The sequence below is a fragment of the Falco cherrug genome, chromosome 3 (genome assembly GCF_023634085.1).
Source record: "Falco cherrug isolate bFalChe1 chromosome 3, bFalChe1.pri, whole genome shotgun sequence".
In the NCBI taxonomy this organism is placed as follows: Eukaryota; Metazoa; Chordata; class Aves; order Falconiformes; family Falconidae; genus Falco; species Falco cherrug.
The window spans coordinates 76,765,355-76,788,000 of NC_073699.1; the positions used below are offsets into that span (position 1 = coordinate 76,765,355).

Below are 22,646 nucleotides of genomic sequence, written 5' to 3' on the forward strand. Positions count from 1 at the left end.
CTATAAGTAATTGTGTGTAATAGAAAGCTGTCGTTTGTTCCCATTAAATCTGCAACTCCCAGTCAACAGAGCAGGGGACACTCTTCTTCACTGGTATGATTGACTGTACTTGATACAACAGGTAATAGTGTTAACACATGGGAAGACCTGGATTACGTATGTCACTTGAGGTCTAACAGTATAATTTCTGATATTGTAATGAAAGGACTGTCTGTTGCACAGCTTTGGTCCTGCTAGAAACACAGGAATTGTACAACTAAATCAAATGCCCAATACACTCATATTTAATCCCTAAAAGTCATCAGGCCCTGACTATGATTAGTTGGAATGTGTTGGCCATTATGTCACTAAATTAATGATCCTATAGACCTACATGGGACTATGTAGAGGGCAAGATGCAGTAAACCTTTAACATGGGGAGCAGCAGCTTGACCTTTGGCAGTGTGTTAACTTCATGTATCTGTTATGTAGCACATTTTACTGCATTCCCTCTAAAGGAAGAGGTGATGGCTACTGCTTACAAAGTACTTTGACTGGAAAATGCAGAGTATCACTTCAAATGAATTTTAACTACCTTCCATGGCACACAAAGTGGTAGAGGGGTCTAATCCTCACTCAACATCTAGGACAGGTTCTGATGGAAACACACCAACCTAACGGGCTGATGGCAATGCCAGTGGTTTTTTACAAACTCTATCATTAATTATTCTCACACTCTGGAGGAATGTTACAGAGTTAACGAATGAACATATTCACACTTTGAGTCTCAGAACGAGTTAACTAGAATGAAGCCTGATGACTTTGAATATTTCATTAGGATTTAAATGTCTGCAAGATTAAGGCTACGCACCTTTTATAAATTAAGAGGGATTAAGATTATTAGATGGCTTCCTCAAACAAGTATTTTGAATAGATCGCTCTTTAGGGTAGCTGTCAATCAACATGTCTCTAAGCATAAGACAGAACTGTCCCGAGGAAGCTGCAGGAAATCGGAATCTCCCTGTGAATCTGCCATGCTGAGCAGCAGCGTGCATTGCCCCTGGTGGGAAAACATGTGATATAGCTATGCTCCTCCCAGTACTCAAATTTAGATACGCAGTACTGTGTAGACATGCACAAACTGGCTCCCGTTCTCCTGCCTTCTCTGCATCTGAAGTTGCTAGCTTCGAGTTACTTCACCCAAACTAGCCAGCAAAGTGGCATTCTGAGAGCAAGCAGACTGGAAGAGCCAACCTGCATGTTTGAAAGCCACTTCTCCACTGCAGGCACATTTATAGTGTCATGCAGCACAGAGGTCCCCAAATATTTGGAAATGGCAATTTCGGAATTTGAAACGATACAGCCATGTCAAGGAACAGATGGATAGGATTATCTCTGGCATGTCTCTGGTTTTCTCTGCATCTGTGTTTCTTGCACAGAGCTTCTAGCACAGTGGGTCACCCCCTCCCTGCTCCCACCCCTGCATTTGTGTTAACAGAGATGTCTGAGGACAGGGGCCAAAACAGATCAGGAAAGTAACATCCAAGTTTCATAAAATTTTTGGAGGGATTTTGTGTATGCCTTAACCTGGGCTGTTTCACTGATCTCATTTACAGTCATTAGCACAACTGTGCCACAAGGGCAGGAACAAGCATCTGGAAATTTCCTTAACTGGCTTTGCCACTGGAGAAAACATACCGTCGGATTGCTTGGCCATTGAGGTATTCTGCTTCACTTAATTAGCTCTGCTGAAAGGCTCCGTTAATTAGCACGGGTGTAGAGTTGCTCTGACACAGTTATACCACTTGCAAGACCTGAACCGTGCCCTGTAAATAGCAAAGCGAGCGGAAAGCGGGCGGCGGGGCACGCCTCCCCGTGCCTGGTGGGGACCTTAGCCCCCCGCCTTGCCAGCCCTGCCCACCTCCCCCCAGACCCCGGCGGGGTGTGCTAGCGACCGCCTTCCTCGACGACACTTGGCGTATCCCTGCATTTGCCTCGTTACTAACCCTGCCGGTGACACCAGAGGACACCAGGCTCCTCGCCCCCCCACGCTGCCAGCGGGCCCGGGCGTCAAGGGGCGGCAGCAGGCCCCGCCCACCCCGCGCGGCCCTCCGCGCCCGCGCCAGGCCTCCCACGTGCCCCGCGCCCCGGAGGAGCGGCCCGAATCCGCGGGCGGGGCAGCTCCGGGGGCGGGACCGGCCCTCCGCTCCCCTCCCGCGGGCCCGCGGGCCCGGAACAGGCCGCTGCCGCCAGCCGGGCAGCCCCGCCGTGCGCCGGCAGGTGCCCGCCCGGCCGTCCCCGCCAGGGCGCATGCGCGGCCGCTGCGGGGCGTGAGGGAACGGCCCCCCCCTACCCCCGGGGGCGCTGTGCTCCGCGCGCCCCCCGCCCCGCCCCGTTCCCCCTTCCGGAAGCGGCGGAAAGTTCCGAAGGGATCCGAGTGGAACCGAAGCGGGGAGTTGGAGCGGGGCGGGCGGCCGGGCCGGGCCGGTCGCTCCGCTAGGGGGCGGGCGCGGGCGGCGGGCGCGCTCCTCCCCGCCCCGCCCCGCCCCGCCCCGCCCCGCCCGGCCAGCCCAGGCGCAGGAGCCGGCGGCGGCGGTGGGGTCGGCTCCGCGGGCCCGCGCTCCGCACCTGCTCGCCTCGGTCTGCGCGGTGGCGGCGGCCGCGGCGGCTTCTGCGCCCCCTGGGGGAGCGGGGCGGCGGCGGCGCGGCAGGTACCGGGCGGGGCGGCGGGAGCGGGAGCGGCGCGGGGTGCGGAGGCCGGGCCGTGGGGAAAGTTGGCGCCGTCGGGGCGCCTCCGGGAGGCGGGGGCGGTGGTGCAGCCGGGGCCGCCCCCGCGCCTCCGTCCTCCTCGGCCGGCCGTAGAAGTGCCCGGGCGGGTAGCTGGCCCCGGGGGGGAGCGGCGGCGGGGGCGAGGGCTGCGCCCGGCGGCTGGTGGGGCTGGGGCGTGGGGAGGGGGGAGCGAGCGGGAAGGTGAGCGGCGGTGCGGGGCCGGCTGTCAGCCCGCGGCTCGCCGTGCCGTGCCGTGCCGGCGGGGAGCGACGCTGCCCCGCGAGGTCCCTCCGCTCTCTGCTCTCCCCCGCGCCTTGTGCCCCCGGGGGGTGCGGTGGCGCTGGCGCCTGGGCAGGTGGGCACCGTCGGGTCTGCGGGGAGCGCCCGGCGGAGGCCCGTCCCGTCCCCGCTCGCTCCGGCGCTCGCCGCTGCAGACTCCTGGCTCCTTCCCGCACCCGACCTTCCCGCAAGTCGCAGGCGGAGCACCTCGCCTCAGAGCTTTTTTCCGTGCCCGCCCGAGCACGGAGCGCCTCAGGCGGGTGCCGGAGGGGAGCGCAGCGGGGCAGAGCGGCCCCGGCCCGGGGAGCGCCCCCGGGAGCCCGGGGGTGACCGGCCCGGCGCTGTGCCGGAGCCCCCCCACCTCAGGGGCTGCCGGGCCCCCGCGGTACCTAACGTATGTAACGTGTACACATGTATGAAGTGTAAGGACAAGTTACCTGACCGGTGTTGTGAAACGGATGCAACGGCAGTAAAGACGATATTTCTTCTAATGTAAAATTCCCATTCATCTTACAGCGTTTCTCATTTCCTCTCTTTACTGAGATTACCTGAAGTAATTAGTCAGGCTCTCCTGTTGCTCGTTGCTTTCCTCTCTTTAAAAGATACGCAATGTTTTTGGTTTGCTGTGTTTTGGTTTTTTTTAATTATTATTTGTTTTCCCTGCTAGGATGGTTGCTTCCCTCGTGGCTGTACACCTTATTGTACAAATTGCCACTGCTCTAACAGCAGCGTAACAGAAATCAGAATAAATTAGTACTTTGGTAATGTTAAATACTGATACTACTACTTTGATCATCCCAAACTGTCTTTTTGGTGGAAATATATGATCACTGAAGTACTAATTTTGCTCAGTATTGCATAGAAAAAATATTTATAAAAAGTGAATTTAGATGTGTAGAGTACTTGGCTTTGGAGGGGAGTTGGACTTTTTTTTTTCTTGTTTCTTCTTTTGTCTGAAACTAATCTGTAGAAGAAACAAATCTCCCTGTTACCTGGGTGGTTTTGATCTTAAAGGAAACTGTTCATAAACGGGAATGTGGAGAGGAAAGGTCGGCTTCATTACCACATCAGGAAAAATTGCTAATTGAATACAAATACTGAATTTTTATGATGCTGACCTTCCCTGGGTCTGTCTTGTGGCAAAAATCTTGTAATGGGTTGGTGACAAATGTCTAGTGTATCTTTGTTTCTTAGTTCATAAGAAAAAATGTAATGTTCCACGTATTTATAAGTACACTTAACAGAACACCTCATTTAAAGAACCAACATGTGTTGATAAGATTGATTTTTGTTTCATTAAACACTAACATGCCTGGCAGTAGATTCCTGGAAAAACTCTTAACACTTGTCATCTCTATCTGGGATTTAATAAGTGTTTCTTATGTGTCTGTTATCACCTTTTTTGCATGTTCTGAGACTGGGACAGTTCATGATTTCAGGACAGAAATGTTGTGTAATATCACAGCAACATGTTGTACTGTACAGTTAATTACTTTTTTGCCTCTATGCCTCCAAAATACTTTTTAGTACAAACTAAGGCTGTAATAAGACTATAGTGAAGTAAACGCTGTAATTCAATAGCATATCCAGAAAGCTCTGTAATTGCTTGTTAATTTAGCAATTTGTATTATTGTAATATGCTTAATGCAGAAGATGATAATGAAAAAGCTAGTGTGGCAGTAACATCACTTTCTTGTGTATGTTTGACTTGTCATGCAATAAATCTTGTTTTCATCCACTCCAGTGGTCTAAAATAGCAGTTAATGTCTAAAGATCTTTGATGGCTTTTTTTTTATAGTATCATAGCAGAAACAGTCATCTATACATTTCTAAGCTATGACCTACTTCTCTTACTGATGGGTAAACGATAGCTTTACATAGACGCTAAAAGAGTAACATTACATAGGCACAATGGTAAAGGTGTTGTGTACAGAAGTCATTAATGTTAAATTCTCTAAGGTGGACTAAATGCAGGTACAGTTAACAGTTCTGTTTCATCGCTTTGTACATTCAAAAATAATACTTGCTGTGCCAGCATCTATACATAGGGCTATGTGTTCATTACAAATTGAGCAGTTATGGTAAACTGAAGCTTAATGGTGGTCAGGAGCGTTGTTACCAACCCTAGGATTTTAAATATGGTCAGTGTGCTTTGTCAGTTTCATAGGAACCTTGTGGTGTCGTTTGTTTTTATTTGGTTTTTTTTTTTTTTTTTTGGAATGAGAAACAATTCCATAAACTTCGTAACCATGAAGTTGAGAACTGGTTGCTGACAGAGGTAACAGTGTGTGGTTGTCTATTGTAAAGTTTGCACTGCAGTGGAAAAGCGAGAGAACATTTTTCAGTTGTTTTCCCAAAACTACATCTTTGAGTACATATAGCGAGCAAAAATTGTTTTAATTCCTCCTGGTATTAGTTGGTGTTGGTTTGTAGTATTGGTTTCTCTTATCTTCTGGCTACCTATGTGTAGCAGTGCAAGGTATATTTTGTTCTACGGTGTTACGTTCATGAGGTTAGTCAACAAGGGGGATTTGGCACAATGTCGATGAGCATTAGCTCATCCAGCTTGCAGGTGTCTGCCTTGTGGTGAGAATCCATAGCTCTGATGTTTCAGCCCTTCATGGGAGCATCAGATACCTTGGGCTATAACGTGGGACAGCTCTCACTTTTGTTTGCTTTGGGTAGCTTGCTACTAGAGGTAATTCTGAACTGGGCTTGTCCCTTAAGCCCACAGGAAGGGCAGGGTTTAAGCACCTTAGTCCAGGCTAGGTGGAAGTGTTGGTATCGGTAAGAAACACTCTGCCTGCAGTTTTGTTTTGGAGTTGGATGCGTTTCATGAGATAAAGTGTTTTCTTGTTATCAAGGCCTAAAAATCAGAAGGTGTGTATGGTCTTACTTCATGACAAGTGTGAATTAATGGGAGGTAAGTTGTTATTCTGTCAGGGTGTTTACTGAGGGGAAAGAGCAGGCGCAGAGGCAGTTGGGAGTGGAGTAACAGATGTGCTGCAAGTTCAATCCTGACTTACCTTGAGATAATTTATTCTAATCTTCCCATACCCTGAGATACCATTGTCTTCATATCGGCATGTACTGAACCTTATGGAGTTCTTATTTCTGTTATTAGCATTGTAATATGAAACTTAATCATGTGTACTGTATAGGACTTTGTATTCCTTTTTCTTTGCAGGGATATGAAAGAAGAAAGAAACAGTTCATGAAATGCTAGGAAATCGGATAATATAGAAAACATTCTCCAATAGCTTGCTTTATAAATCGTTTTTTGGTCTTAATTTTTCCTTCTGTTGGCAAACTGTATTCAAAATCTTGAAGAGCCTTCTCCCTAAGGAAAGAACTGATGTTTCTTTACGCAATTCAGTTGCTTGAGCTGTGCTGAAATCACTGTGATGCTGAAGTCTGGTCATGCCTGTCTGCTAGATTTTGTGTGTTAGATTTCTAAACATTGCACATGAGTAATGGCAACAAAGGGTTCCTGTCTCCTGTGCCAGGAAGGTTCAAGAGAAAAGGTTGTAGGTGCCTGGTGCGCTGCTGTACCATCGCTCATTTGGTGAGTCCCATGTGCTCTTGGCCTGCAAGTTGGAGAAGTCCAAGCAAAATCTAGGCTCCAGGCATACATTTAGAATACAGATTCTCCATCTGGCACTCCTCAATAAGATGTGAGGTATTTTTAAATCAGTTTCCAGAAGAAAGTTGGAAAAGATACAGGCAGAAACATATCTGACTTTTCATCATTCTGAGAGTTCCTCTGGCTTTGGCTGACACACATCCACAGTTTGAAGGGCTTCTCTTCTCATGGAGCCAGGCTATCTCATCTCAGCATGCATCTTCATCCAAAAACAACACCTCTCCTTTAAATGCATGCGGTTTTTCTGTCCAAGAATCTTCACCTTTGATTTAACAGGATAGCATATCACTGCATAAGGGATGTGGCGGATCTCTGGGGATTGCAGGCCCCTTTGTCTGAAGCCAGCACATGATTTCTGTGACTAGGTTCCCCCTGTTAAACTTCTGCTGATCTCCCTTCAAAATAAATGTTAAAGAAGAGTAGGCAAGTAATGTAGTTTTACAGGCAAAACAGAAGTCACAAGAAACAGTGAAGCTTGCATGGTACAAGCATATGTTAATCTGTCATACTGGCTGTAATTTCATCAGTTCCCTCTCTTGGCAAGTTTAGGTTTCGTACAAGCACTTACAGCAACCTATGTTGGGGAGAGAGAGAGAGTGTCCCAAGCCTTGAAGGATGACTAAAAGCCCTGCTGAGGAAACTGTGTTTTTCAGAATCTGGAATTGAGAGGAGCTCTTCAAGCTAAACTACCATAATCCCTTTTCTAGTAGAAGGGATTTGGGGATTTTTAAATGGTGTTGCTTTGCCAAAAGTAAAACAGATACTACTTTGGCTGTATTTCTGCTTCATGATGCAAGGAAAAGTATGTGGCATGCTTGCTTGTATTGACTAGTTCAGTATGTTTCAAGAGGTTAATGTAGGAATCTTTATCTGTCTGTCTTCTTTATCAACAACCAGCTTTTTTCTTCCTAATTCAAGCTAGTGGTCTGTGCACTGTGAAGTTGATAAGATAATAATTCTTAATCAGTACTGTGCAGTATTAACGTAGTAACTTACCAGTCATAGGGATCTCTCTGTTTCTCTTTTTAGAACTTCCTCGCTAAGATTTAGTGATGTTGCTAATAGAAATTAATGGAAAATGGGGGGAAAAGCCAGTTTTTCGTTCAGACCTGTACGTGTGTGTTGTCATAGCGGGCAGTGAAGTTTTAAAAGGGGTTTGAGAGGATTTTAATAGTTTGAGATGAAAATAAAATCAATATATTTTCAAGTTCTCTGCAAGGAGAAGAAAACTAGATGTACAGAAAGTGATCTTGCTCCTTTGCTCTTCTATTTTAATGTGATACGAAACTAATTACATTTTAAATTCACGTAATCTTTCAAACAAGCTAAAAGGTTTCATTTCTGAAATGGTAAGGTGGAAAATACTAAAGTGTGCTTCACTTCTATTTTTTATTTTCTGAAAGAGAAGAAATGGTAAAATTGGTGTGAAATCACAAAATGCCTCAGCCTTTCTAGCTGGCAAATGTAGTGGCAATGGTTTGGTAGCAGCTTTAATTTTAGTGATTCTGACAGATGCCAGTATTACTGACCAAGGCTGGATGCCTCAACAGTGTGTTTTAAATAGCAAATAAAATGTGCCACGTGCACAAAGTAAAGCTACCACACACCCCCCATAGTAAGAAGCAAAAATCTCCTTTTTAAGTAATTATTGACACTATTAACCAGATGTTTGGTGGTGGGGTTTTTAATCTAAAGACTTTACTCTTTTCCCAAAGATATTTTTTTAGTTGTAAGCAACTGAAATCAACAGTAAAGTGTTTCAGTATTAAATCAAATGGCATTTTGTTTGCATTTTAAAGTACCAAAGTAGTTACAATTTGACATCTTGTTCGTTGATTTCCTGCTGTCCTCTCCCTCCGCCCTCAGTCAGATTTCAATCTGGTGTGTGTAGAGTTAAGGAAAGCGAGTGGTTTGAAACACCAAACTGTGATGAGTAACCATGGCTATTTCCCTAGCAAGTTATGGGATATAGTTACGCTCTGTGGAATGACGCATCTTAAGAATCAAAGCTGGGAGCCTGAACTGCGACTTGTATACGCGTGGGCTTTTGTACTGTGCTGCTGTTCTTCTGTTGTTTTGCCTACAGCTGCGTGTGTATGGATCCTGTTGTTCAACGTGGGATGTCTCCCAGGGATTGGCCCTGAGTATACAGAGGTCTTTCACTGAGTTTTGGTGGTGTTTTTGTAAATTTTTTTAAAGCTTAATATTTTTATTCCGGGTATTGGATCTATGTGCAGTTGACTCCTGTTTCTGTACCTGTATCAGTGTAAAATGCTTTTCATAATTCTTGCAGTTTTCTGTTACTTTATATTCTTACCTATGTGGGAAAGGACTGTGCTTCTTGAACTGTAATGGTGCAGATAGAGGCACAGCTTTTGGTTGTAGGCAAACTTGGACATGCACCCAAAGCTAAATACAGGCAAGGAATTTTTGATTGCTGTGGATGCTTCAGTGTTAATGGTTTGTCCAGAAGAGGGTAACTTCTTGAATGTGTTGCTGATGTTCTAAATAACACATTAAAAATCTCTAGTCTGTAGATAAAGCAGGTTGTACTTTGGTCAAGTTGAAGATCAGCTAGCACATGCTAAAGTACAGCTTGCCTTATCTTCGTGTTATTTCAGAATGTGTTAGTTCATGTTTACTATAGGAAAGAAAGGCGTCTTTGAGCAACCTAGTGAACACAAGTTGTCCTGATTGGCTTTCAGTGGTTGTTATAGGATGGGACATTTTCCACTTTTCACACATGCTTCTAGCCATATATATATATATATATATATATAAGCAAAGATTTATTAAAGCATGTTGGAAACTTGTTTAAAAAAATTTAGCTAACATCCTGGGCTGCAGTGTGGATTAACTCCGTAATTATGGTATAGTTCAAACTTTATCATATCCCTGGCTTTGTATTTTTGGGTGCAGTATATCAATGGATTTTGTTAATTATTAGAAGGCTTCAAGGAGGTAAAATTCTTGAACCCTAGTAGTTTGCAATGTCACATGGCACTTTCTAGACTACTGTTGTTTAAGATTTCCATCCTTGGATATGCCTAACTCAATTCAAAACATTGATTCTCTGAATTAATGAGTCAATGCAATTATTTGAGCCGTCCTTCTGTTAACTTGAGTGATAGCGTAAGCCCAGCTGCAATTTTGGTCTCTGTTCTGCCCACTGCCGCCTTCAGCTATGGCTTTCTCAGATGCTTGGTAAAAAGAGTGTTGCAATTTTTGCTTGATGGAAACTCATTGGGAAACTTTAGTTTGGGTAGAGCATAAGCTACTCTCAGCATCATCTTGTACATTATTCTGTTTGGGATTAGATTGAAAAGAGATCATGTCTTCTGGGAATCTTTACAGAAGGATCCAGTTGTATTAAGGATCATAAATCTTTTTCCCTTCAAAGCATGTTTCTGTAAATATTTGTTTTGCATGACATGTGGAAAAGTTGCTAAGAATTTAGTAATTTGTGACTTTGAATACCTAGTTAAAAACTTAATTTTTCTACATATTTAATAAACTCATTAAAAAAAGAACCAAGCAGTAGTAGAACAACAGGGTTTAGGCTGCTCCTTGAGGTATGCAGCATTTGATGGCTGTTTGTTACAATGTTGAAATTACAGGGGGTTTTTTGTTTGTAACAATTTATGATTGTGAGGAACAATTGGAGGAGGGGGATCAATACTTCCCAATATACTCCAAAAGTAATAAGCAATTTGAGGTGATGCTGAGAAAATTCAGAATCATAAATATTAGGCAACTCTTCATCTGTGAACATTCTTGTGATACTGTACTTCATGTATATTAAATTAATAGTAGCTGTTAATAAGACTGAATGCAAGTGTGGGTTTTCTATATTTGCAGTCATGGTGGAGGTGTTTTTTTATTAAAAACAAAAAACCTTTAGCAACTGAATTCTTCTTGCTTTCAGATTTGTTTGACTTTAGCAATACAGTTGTACTTTGAAGTAGTTGCCAGAAAGTTTCATAAGCTGAGGAAAAGTCTGTGGGACTGCACCGTTCAGGGCACACTACTGATGTGGCAAGAGACCAAAAATCCCTGGCAAATTTCAAAAGTCCCCAGCAATACTGTTGTAGTAAAGCAGCTGTCTTAATTGTAGCTTTCCATTCATTAAATTCAGTAGATTTTAAGTTTATTCTCCAGTTTTGGTTATACATGTTTTCTATTCATATTGAAAACGCACACCTGAAGAAAAAGATAGCTATCTGAGGCAAGCTGGTGATTTGGCACCTGGGAGCTGATAAGGTTCCAGGATTAAGGGCAACACAGTGGTTTTTTGGTAACTAGGAAGTGATTCAGTGTTTAATAATGGGAAAGGTTGTGTTTTCTTTTGTCTTATGCTGTTTCTGAGCAGATAGGACTTTATTATTTTTCAGACAAATGTTTAGACTTTCCATTCTGTCCGGATATGTGTGGTACCTTTGGCCAAAGGTAGCAAATAACTGATGGAGCATTTGAGCATGCTGTTACTATACAATTAAGAAGCACTTAATTGACTTAACAGCATTCTGCTTCTAGCCGATGCACTCTGTATATCAGATAGTAATTCCCTGGAATGAAAAGGGAACATCATACCTTTGTTGTAGGTGAGTGCACAGGCTTGCAATGTCATAGTTTCTGCAAGGTGTGAAACAAACAATTATCTACCAGTGTAATGGGAGCAGATAACTTTTAATAGTAGCACCTGCTTTTCTGGTGCGTTATTATACAATAATTCATCACCACGATAACACCCCTTTGCCCTAAACTGGCAGTTTACAAATAAGCAGTTGCCTTTGGTATAGGACCTTTGGCATCTTGTAGTGAAACTATGTATGTGCTTAATAGTAAGGGAGGGCTATGTGTAGCAGTATTACCTTTTTGACGCAAGCATCACATGATTGATAAATGCTTAATCACAAATACAGTGCTTTGAATACTTTTTTTTTCTCCACTTCGTTAGAAATTTAATTCCTTATCAATATATCACATAATGTGAAGGTAAATTTACACACTTGATTTCTAACTCCTTAGGTAACGATGGGAGACTTTTTGGTTTTTCTTCTCTATCCAAGTGTTTCACTGACCATTCTAGGGAGAAGTTTGTTGCCTCTTTCCAAGGATTACTTGTTCTGTTACTTGAGTGTAGGGCAAAACCGCTGGAAGCTCTAGTTCGGGTTTTCGTTGTGGCCTGGCTGCTGAAACACATTCCTGCCTCATTGGGGAATCTATATTTTTCTTTTCTTAATTGTGAAATTCTTGCATTTTGATGTGATGGAAGTACTACACTTTGTTATGTAATGTAAAATTAGTTATTTCTCCATACCAATGTGAACAGAAGAACACAGAGTTCTTTAAAATCTGTGGTAAATTTGTAAACCCTGTTAATTTATGTTGAGCAGAGTATATTGGCTTCAGATCAGGAGATAGCGGTACACTTGGTTTTACATTAAGGGTCACTTATCTAACTATACTTTGCTTTCTAAACAGATATGTCTGACTTGTGAGCAGTTGAAGGTTATGTGGTAATCAAACAGCATGATTCAGTGGGATATGAAGCTGGGTATATTCAGAATAAACTTAGTAATAAAGATAATTTATCACAAGAATAACTTGCTGTTATTTGTACTGAATTCTTGATTCTGAAAACATGACATAAATCCTGTGGTTTTTTTAAAAAAAATTCTCTTGGAGCAAAATGATTGTAGAAGAGTTGTGATAATTGTATATAGGAAACCAAGCTTACTCATAATGTGTTACCCGTTTTCCTTGGATTTTGAAGGAATCTGACACTATTAAAAGGAGTTTTGATGGAGAACATACTTTTCCAATAGCATCTGCTGAGATTAATTAATGAATTGAACTGCGATCTGGACAAGTGTGCCTCTAGAGTACTGGGGTCTAGTGTTAGTTCTGTCATCAGTTACTCTCAGAGCAAGAGGTTTTGTTACTATTATGTTACAAACTCTGTTACTTGTTAACCAGTGCATGCTATGTTTGACTGACTTGCGGTAGTATCAAGTTGTGTGCTTTGGTCATCTGTGTTTGTTTTTTTCCTAATTACCCAGGAAGTAAATCTTTCCCAGTATAAAAGAACTGGTTTGAAATTTCTCTTTTGGGTGTCAAAGCAAGCAGTCAAAGACAAATCCAAGGTACGAAGAAAATAAGACTGCATGTTGCTTAGTCTGCCAAGTGCCCGACACTGCAGCTTTTTTATCACCTCATTTACCAAAGGCAAAAGTAGCAGGTGTTTTCTTGTCCCCTGTTTTTCGCTCTGCCTCCCATCCCCCAAATATTTGTAAACAGAACACGTTCACTTAAATGGCAAACTTGGTTCCATCTCCTCCACTACTTTTAATTGGGTAAAATTACTTCTAAGCCCAAGATAACATGCTTATCCTTATAACTTTTGCAGAGAAAGATTGTAAGCCAAACACTACAGAAGCTCTAAAGAAAGTGTTCCCGTAGGTGTCACCTCACTTGTGTTTGTGGTTGCAGCACCAGGCCAGCTCTGTGCGTATTGATGTTCCTCAGCTGCCAGGTGCACATAGCCACAGTTGTGCAATGGCCTTTCTTGGTTAGGGATGGCTCACATCATTCATTGAAGCTTGTTTGCTTTTCTTTCTGGCAGCGAGGAGAAAAACTGGCTTTACAACCATTTGCTGTGCATTTTAAGGCAAAGTTGAACTCTTAACATGGGTAATAAAAAAAAGCCTGTTTTACTGGATTCATTAGATGGCAGCTTCAAGGTGATCGTTGAGTGTGCCTCTTGCCAGCAGATAAGGTCAGGTAGTGACACACCTGGCTTTTTTTAGTGTCCTTCCTTTCCATCCATTGAGATCCCTTTTGGCAGTTGGTGTGTGATGAGTAAATGAGGTGAAAGTTTCTGTTTCTTCAGTACTTCTAACTTTGATGTGGTGTCGGGTGACCTAAAACAACATTGAATCAACTGAATGTTCAGCTTCTGAGTCTGGTTGTCTAAAGAGCATACTGGTTGTCCATCCCCAGTAATGTCCAATTCTTTGTAAGTTTCAACACATTTTATAATAAATAAATAAATTGGCAAGTCTTAAAGACATTAAGTTGTGAACTACATAGAAAAGGTTAGTACCTGCACTAAGAACAGGGCTTCAGTGTGAGGCTCAGCAGGTGTGTATATTCTTTTGCCCACACAGTAGGGAGTGAGCAGGTGCTTGACTTGGGTTCAACCACTACCTACATCACCTGCTCTACATCCTCTAACTAATGGCTGGGCAAGACCAGAGACAGGACTGGCAGTACGGAAACATGTGTGGGACTTGAAGGCTTGGGGTCTGGGAGCAGAAGGGAGGAAGAGCTCAGGCTTGGAGAGGTGGCAGCCTAGGGTCTTAAGAGATGAGCGTAGTAGTACGCACATGATCAGAGGCATCCTGGCATGCCTATGTGACTCAGTATGACAGTGAATGGTGCCAGAGGTAGCCACCAAGAGGGAACACTGATATATTAGCAAATTATTCAACAATAAATAACGTGAGCAGTTACATACATTATAAACTGTAGTTACTTCAAATAAATATTCTGCAGACATTTACTTCTAATGCCTGTCAGTTCCTGCTGCATTGCTCGTGTTAAGACGTGACAGTTGTCCGGTGTTGGTTAATTTCTGCATTACAGAGATTTCAGTTTACGCTTTGTACTTAGACTATATTATTAGACAACATGATACATTAGGTTAGCGTGTTGAAATTTGAAGATGAAATTGTTACTGTACTAAACGACCTGTTTATTCCTGCTTTTATTTAGAGGAGTTTTGTGTTGGTTGGTTTGTTTGTTTTGTTTAAATTGGATGCCTGGATGTAAGGGAAGAAAAAGATCTTTACCTTGAGAACTATTAAACCCTCGAGTAGGTTGCCTAGACAAGTGGTAGAGTCTTCCTTGCTGGAAATATTCAAGGTTTGACCTGATGGGACCTTGGAAAATCTATTTTAAAGCCCTGCTTTCAAGAACAGTTAGGCCGGATGATCTCCAGAGATCCCTTCCAACCTAGATTTTTCTATGATTCTTTGATCTAGGTTATATATAGTCATGTTTTTCTAAATTTTTTGTTAGAACAATGAAAATAACATTGTTTGCTAAAATAATAGTTATTTTTTTTCTGATTAAAAAAATGAGGGAAATAAGTTAGTTCACCAATGCAAAACTTTACCACCACACAATAATACTATTATTAAAGGAGTGGGCAGCATTGTTATAATATTGGTACTCAGTTATTTTTATTTGTGTGAGAGGAGAGTCTGAAATGAGGAAAGAGCTCTCAGTCAGGTTGCCTCCTATAGAATTTTGTTTGAATGCACACCATGCTGCTAGAGTAATATTTAGAAACCTAGTTTCAAATACAATCGGAAAACATTTGACTAGTAGTACCAAATACTTTTTTGTTTTATTACTATGTTATATATTAATTATATATGTTAATTGACATATGTTATATGTTTATGATGAATGCCTGAATGAAGATTTTATAGCTGAGTGTGTATATGTGTATACAGAGACATAATATACTTATTGATACATTTGTTGCAGAACAAATTGAGCATGTTAAGACAAATCTATAAATAGTGGAGATCTGTATGTTTCAAGACACTTTGAGGTAGACAAATCCTGGGTTTTGCTTTTGCTTTGTTTTGGTTTTTTGTTTGGTGTTTTGTGTTTTTTTTTTTTTCCAAAAAGGCCAGCTGTAGTGGTTGGCCTTCCTGCAGCATGTCGTTTTAGTTTCGTCACAGCAGTTCATTGTAGAAATCATTCAAAAGTTGATGTGCGCTTTTGACATCTGTAACAGCATGCTAACTAGCCTTCCAAATTTTGCCAAAGAAATTCTGCTGTGTACTGGTTCAGGAAATAATCCTAAAATCTGTGTTAGCAGTAGTGATGTCTGTGTATATAATACATGGAATGTGTACAATGCAGCAGAAAACCTAAAAATTTAGACTGGACTTTTAGAATGAAACTGAAGTATCTCTTGCTGGAGATAGTCTTGTAAACTACTTTGTGGGGAAATACACTTAAGTATTCAAAGCCTTGTGTGTTAATCTGTGACTGATTTGTATGTAAAGTTGTGTAGGGACTACTTGGCTTGGTTATGGTTTGTCTTGAGTTTATTTAGCAACTTCTGGATACTGTTTCAAATGCTTAACTTCACAATCAAAGACACATACGTATATATGGATGTACTTTATAAGCCTGTTTTATAACGACATCTTCTCCCTTCCTTCTGAATTTGGCTGCTGTTCTCAGGCTTTCTCTCCTCTGTAATGTTTGGGGTTTTTTCCAGTAAGGGGAAACCATGGCAGTTTTCTCAGTTAGTAATAGGGTTTCAGCAGAGAAAAAACAGATAAAGGTCTGCATTTCCCTTAAGTAAAAAACTTAATTTTTTTGATCTCCTGTGATGTTGCTGTAGATTTTTTTTCTTTTATTGTTCAGTATCTCTGACTTTATTTACATTTAGATCAACCATACCTTTTTTTTTTTCCCCCTGGTACCTAACCACTTTAGGACATGTTCTTGAAGCGCGAGTAAAGTGTTTCCATTGTGCATATCTTCAGAAGAGATGTTTGATGTAGATATTTCTTACTGTTCCCTGACTCCTTAGCATAATTGCAGCCATCACAGACCATGTTCAAACAGATAGCACTGCTTCAGGCACTGGTGTGCTGTCACCTTTCTGTATTGATAGTTAGACTTGTAATTAACCACTGTTTGCACAATTACAAATACAGTAATTGAGGTGACAGCTTCCCTTGGCGGAGCAGGGAAGGAAGGGAGGAAAAGATCCTCAAATGCACTAGCCCTAGAATAATGAAGTTGGTGATTTGAAATGCTCACTACTGGCAATGAGTCCATTTTCTCCAGGCAGGTAGCCCACAGGATTCACCTGGGGTTTGTTCTCGGCGATGAGGCCACAAACCTCTTGCATTAGCTGTGGAAACACCATCTCTTGGCATTGTTTGTAAACCTGTTTCTTGTTCCCTGGCACGGAATTATGACCGCATGGTTAATGAGTTGCTTGAACCTCTGTGTTCGGTTTTAGCAGCACAGCACAGGCCGATGGTACCGGCTGCTGCTGCAGCGCAGGCAGGGGTGTGCTGGGGTTCGGGGGGGCCCAGCGCAGCTGGGGCTGGCTTCCAAACTCTGCTGTAGAGCCTAGTTTGTGGTCTAGTTTTGGAGGTTTGCATGGCTGGAAACCAGAATAAAGTGGCCATCTGAAACCTGCATTTTGAATTTGGAAAAAAAGATACGTTTTCCCCAGTAAAAAAGGCAGGGGGTTTTGGTGGCTTTTGTTGTTGGGTTGGGTTTTTTTTTTTGGTGTGTATATGTAGTTGGTTGTTTTTTGGTTTTTTTTTTGTTGGATTTTTTTCCTCTTAAGTAATGCTTCAAATGAGGCCTTAGTTGGCTGTAATAAACCAACATTAATTGTTATCTTTAGTTTCCCTTATTTTTGCTTTTGGTATTATTCCGAAAGATACATGACTCCTTTGTTCATAAACATCTTTAATCCTTTCTTTACTGCATTTGTAATGAGAGTTGTATTTTGATATTGAGTTTCTTAGACATGGTAACAGTAGACTTGACAAAGAGGGAACTATAATAAATCTATTCAATAGTAGCTAGACTCATAAATTCAGGAAAAGGTGCTACAGCCTTACAAGGACTTGACTTCAACTCTTTTGGTATCTTGCTCTGTTTGCCTTCCAAATATTTGATTGATTAATCAAAGCAGTTAAATTAATACTGTTTTTCTTATGGAGCAGATCACAGTATGATTCCTCTGATTCAACCTAGTCAAGTAAGAATGCACGTAGTCCACATGTATCTACATATTTTTCTTACAAGCTTAGTATACTACAGTGTACAAGTTTAATTTTGTACATCTTTGAAAATATTGCCAGTTTTTTCCTGAACAGTTTAATGTTGGTCATTGAGCATAGAGTTCTTGGGGGTAGGAAGAAGATAGTATGCTAAACTGTTTTTATACTGAAAAATGTTTGGAAGCTTGGAGTAGAAGAAAGTAATTAGTATGGTCTGTGATGATCATTGTAATAATGCTGCAAGAGAGAGTTGTCATCTTTAGGTTTTCATTCCCTTCTCTTTGTGGGGATGGTAATAGTGTGGAGCTGAGGAGTTGGTCTGGAAGCCTTAAAAGTGAATGCTGGTCAAATAATTTATACTTCAGCAGATAAAACCTTTATCTGTTTGGAAAACAAGAAGTTGAGATCTGTAGTTAAGTGTAGCGGTGGATGTCTGGCAGAGAAGGTAATGCGCATATGTGTCACTGTTACTCAGCTGTCTGTACACTACATATTTGCGTAACATTGGAGAAAAAGGTGACAAATTCAGCAGTAAGAGAATGCCAAGTAGTTGGATGAGATCTGACTCCTTACCCAACTGTGCAGATAACATTGTTTGAGATTGACTAGGACTAAAAAGCGGTGCTGTCAAGGAAACACTTCGGGCCCAGCATGAAATCATGTTATCTAATATTTATGAAGGGAAACACACACAAGATGCTGAAACTTTAGAGGGCATTTAAAAAACCCCAAAACCCCAACACCCCCCCGCCACCACCACCTCAAACCTCCATGTTGTGTTTCACAGTATTTGATGTTCTAAACACCCTAGCCCGCCCTCCCCATCCCCTTTCTTTTTTTTTTTTTTAATAATGCTAGTAGGAATTTGTACAAATGAGAGCATCACCCATCCTAAATCTGGTTTTGTTTTTTTTTTTTTTTTTGTCTGGCTCTGATCTAGTTCCTTAGGAGCAAACTTTCTTCATTGTTTTGAAGATGCTACATAACTCCCCTTCGGTATCTTAGCTAATTTCTTCTTCCTCTACTCCCTGCATTGCTGTTGTACTCTTGTTACTGTTTGCTTTGTTCCAGCCCATCCAATTATGCTTTTATTCATCCAGTACTTTTCATGTCTGATCTTCTGCTTATTTTACTTCAAAACCCCTATATTCTCCAGAGCCTGCACTAATAATTGATTCACTTAGCCTTATCAGTTCTGATTTATTTTTTCATTTGAACCTTATCTGACATAATGGTTTTGAAATTTATGGAAAGGGCAGCCCTTTTTTCATGAATGCAATAAGAATTAAACCAGGAGGTGTTCCTGTTTTGATTATTTTTTTTTTTTTTTCCCCTCGAGGTTTTGAACTGCTTCCCAGCCAGAGCTTTGCTGTGAAGTTCTCTTAGACTTCCCTTTCAAACAGGCTGCTGTGCTGCTTTTTGGCTGCTTTGCATTTGCTGGCTCAGGGTAGGCAGCCAGCCTGTCATTGTATTCAGTCCCCAACAAAACTGTTCTACCACTTGTTCTGTCTAGTCTTGCAAATTGCTTTTATTTTGAAAGGATTCCTGTGCTTGTCATATTGCTGCACAAGGGGGACTGTACGCTGCTGCATGAGTTTACCCTGTTTGAAGGTTAGATACCTTTGCTTATCAATGTTGATGAACGTTTGGCTAAATTTGGCAGCTAATTCCCATTACATGCTGAAGTTGAATCCCCACCCCATTTTTGCAAGAGACAAACTTGCTTAGGTGAAATTCTAGGTTTTATTAATAGTAGGAAAGTGTATATGGCGTAGGCCAGAATTTGTACTTTGATTCCAGAGATCGGGGGGCAGGGGGGTTGGGTGCATTCAGCATGTGTAAATATTGATATCACATTCAGAAAGCTCTTGCGGGCAAGCAGACCACTTACCTGGTCATGACAAGGTACATTTTGCACTAGGAAAGCAATTAAGATTAAATAAACTAAGCTGAGTATTTTTATACAACTGTAATTTAGGGTAGGCGATCTGGAATAAGGGTCATTACCTTTGTTACTGGTCGCAGTAAGCCTAAATATTAGAAATTTATGTAAAGGGTTTAGTGAACAGCTTTCAAAATAAGGTTGTTAATCTGCTTTATTCAGTTACTGAGGTAAAATAAGCTTGACAACACTGTCTGAAGAACAGATTTCAAATTAATTTCTCCTTTAAAGCTCTCATGACAATCAATTTATTTCCAGGGAACTGGGCTGTTTTGTCATTGATTTGCTGTATCACTTTTTTTGGTCAGTTAACTAGTCTTAAGCAAAACCAGAAACACAGTACTGTGTTTTCAAGTAATCCTTGTTTTGATGCCTTTCCTTTAAAATACAATTCCGGTGTATTGCAGGGTTGTGAAAGAAATACAAAGGAAAGAAAGCACTAGTGGTGGTGGACTTCTGTCCTGTTTCTCAGTCCAGCTGTTTGTGATCACAGCCCTAACCTGATAAGATGCTGCAGGAAACTCCCTCTTCGCCTCTCCCAGCCCTGCCAGATTAAGTTTTGAGGAATTTGCCTGTTGGGAGGCATTGCTTATTACCACTGCCATGCAAAAATGCCTAATGGTGGGGAAACCAGCAGCGAGATACAGGATCTCAGCACTATAAGCAAAACTCTGCCTTTTTTTGCTCCTGTTTCAGTCTAAACCAGCAATGCTGGCCTACTGCCTGCATTCCTCTGTAATCGGTTGCCTCAGCATGGTAAGATTGCTTTGCGGGAAGTAGATAAGTATTCTACCTGCCAGCCAGGAATACAAAAGCTGAAATAGGAGGGATTGGGGAATGTCATATATACTTGGCAAAACTGGGGGTGGGGGTGGATGTTTAAAAGTGCCTGATGTTGTCTTGTGTATTAGGTGATTTGAAACTTAAAAAACAAACTAGCTTTCAAATCTAAAAGTCTGGAAAATAGCAGCAGCTGATGTATAGTGAGGTATAGAGATGTATTCTCAAACAAGGAGGTTTAATTCTGTAAATTATGTGAGCCTGTCTATGCATGGGGAGCTTTAATAAGCTTGTAAAAGCAAGGTTCAAGAAACTTGCATTACTTCAGGAAGCTTTGTTATAAACGCTCATTAAAAATGAAGAAAAAAACCACCTAAGTGGGCTTGAATTACTTGTGAAGGCACTATATGTCAGTAGGAGAGTTGAAGAAAAAACAAACCCAACAGAACACCAAAAACCATGAAACAAACCCAGAGAGGGTACTCCACTCAAGAGCAAGCAGCTCTTTACCAAGTCACCCTTCCAAAATCGTGCTCTGCCCTGCTCAGTTTTACTCCTCCAAACTCCAGTTGTGGTTTGCGTGGCTCCTGCTCTGTGTGAATGCATGCTGCCTTCCCTTAGCCTCCTGATGGGTATCTTCTTTACTGGCCTCAGGTTTCCACCTTCCCAGTATGTTCCCCTTGATTTGGGGTTGGGCAACAGCTGTTAGAGCAGCATCTCTGCCTGTTCACATCATTTGTAGGAACTGGAATGGGCAGGCTTACCTCTTTGCCAGCACCATGAATGAAAAGCTCACGTAACTGAGAAAAATAAGTGTATCGCCTCGGTAGCTTGGTGGCAGGAGGTTTAGCAGGTGTTTGCCTAAAAGTTGGCCCAATATTCTCATCCACCCTGAGGTAGGTGGTGGAAGGGTGCTCTGCTGGCCCTGGTCCAGAGAGGTGTTCCGTGCTGCCAGGGACTCCGCCACCCAGCCTGTGGCTGAGCTTGGCACCAGAGGCATGTTTCATGCTGACCGAGCAGCTGCTTTTTGACTATTTAGGAGCTTAAGTGAATTGGTTTGTCAAAAGAGAGGAATTGACCAAAAGGTGGCTGCCACTGGGTTTGTACAGGAGCATCTATTTTAGATGGGTGCTTTTTGGAGTGGTTTCCTTGTGGTCTATGGTATGCTGTCGTTGCTAGGTGCGTGTTAATCTTGTAGGGTGATGAAAAAATTGCCTAACAGGGATGTAAAGATATAAATGTTTAGATTTCACTGGTCCAAAGCATACACTGTTTAAATGCTGATGGAAAACCAGAAAGCACAGATTGTTTGCAAGCTAGGACATGTCCTGTAGTATGTTTACTCTAGTTTTTTTCTTCACTGTGTGTAGGAATGGCTTTCTTTTAAAGCGAGGACACCCAAGCATCTGCAGGGATTAGAAAAATGACTAGCCATTTTGGGTGACAGTGTTGCTTTTTTCTTGTTTACCTATCATCTTTGTGCAGGAGGAGGACTTGTGCAAAAGCTGTGTGCAGTCAGTACCAGTGCAGCTCCTGGCAAACGGTTTGATCTTATAGGTAGAAGATTACAAACTGATATGATCCTAGATGTTTTGAAGCCTCTGCAACAAACCAAAAGGGAAGGAGAGGTGTGCTTTGGTAAGCTTAAAATAGAAATCTGTGGGCTAGTCATAAATGGAGAGGAAGTGAGAAGACAGAATAGCAGAAAACTGTTCTTTCATGGCAATTGTTTACAAAGTGTGGATGTTTAGGCAGGTTTTTTATAGTGTCTGTTTGCTTTTTCTTCTGATGACTTACAAAACGTCGTGTTTGTAAACTTTCTGGAGAAATTCTTCTCCCCCCGATCCCCTTGCATGGCTAATAAACTTACTGCATGAACTCTTGCAGTTTTGGTAATCTGAATATGTAACAGTTATGATCAAAGTATCAGGAGGTGTTTTAGTTTCATCATGTTTAGGTTCTGGCTCTGAGTTATGAGACTTTTGCAAGACATTTTCAAGCTTTTTCTTGTAGTTTAAAAGGTAGAACTTTTTGTAATTCCTTCAAACAAACTAGTTTTGTGAGTCTTCAGGATCTTCTGAACTTGTGTGGTTTTCAACAGTCCTGGAGAATAAACTGAATACAACCGTAGTGTCTAAAAGAAATTACTTTTTTTCTGTCCTTACAGCTTGAAGTTAGGTTTTCAGTTTTAAGTTCCCTTCGTAACATAACAGTTTTTAATTTTCTGATTGCTATAGCGTCCCTCCCTTTTTTTAGAGGAAGAACTGCTGTAGTTAGGTTATTCTACTGACTTATCTTTTTCAATGGTGTTCTGTGGTTAGCTGCATGGTTTTGCAGTACTTCATTCCAAAGCCTTTTAGGGACCTTTTGTGGCCATAAGCTTTGTATCAGAAGTCCTCTGTCATGCTTGAGAGAA

General features: G+C 41.9%; 1 protein-coding gene across 2 annotated transcripts in view; it reads left to right on the forward strand.

The window, feature by feature from the left end:
* The first annotated feature begins 2,556 nt into the window (after positions 1–2,556).
* The window catches only part of PTPN3 (protein tyrosine phosphatase non-receptor type 3), a 132,628-nt gene continuing 112,538 nt past the window's right edge, over positions 2,557–22,646 (forward strand). For both annotated transcript variants that reach the window (XM_055705144.1, XM_055705145.1), the window contains exon 1: positions 2,557–2,690. The gene's annotated coding sequence lies outside the window, so the exon portion shown is untranslated. The remainder of the gene's footprint in view (positions 2,691–22,646) is intronic.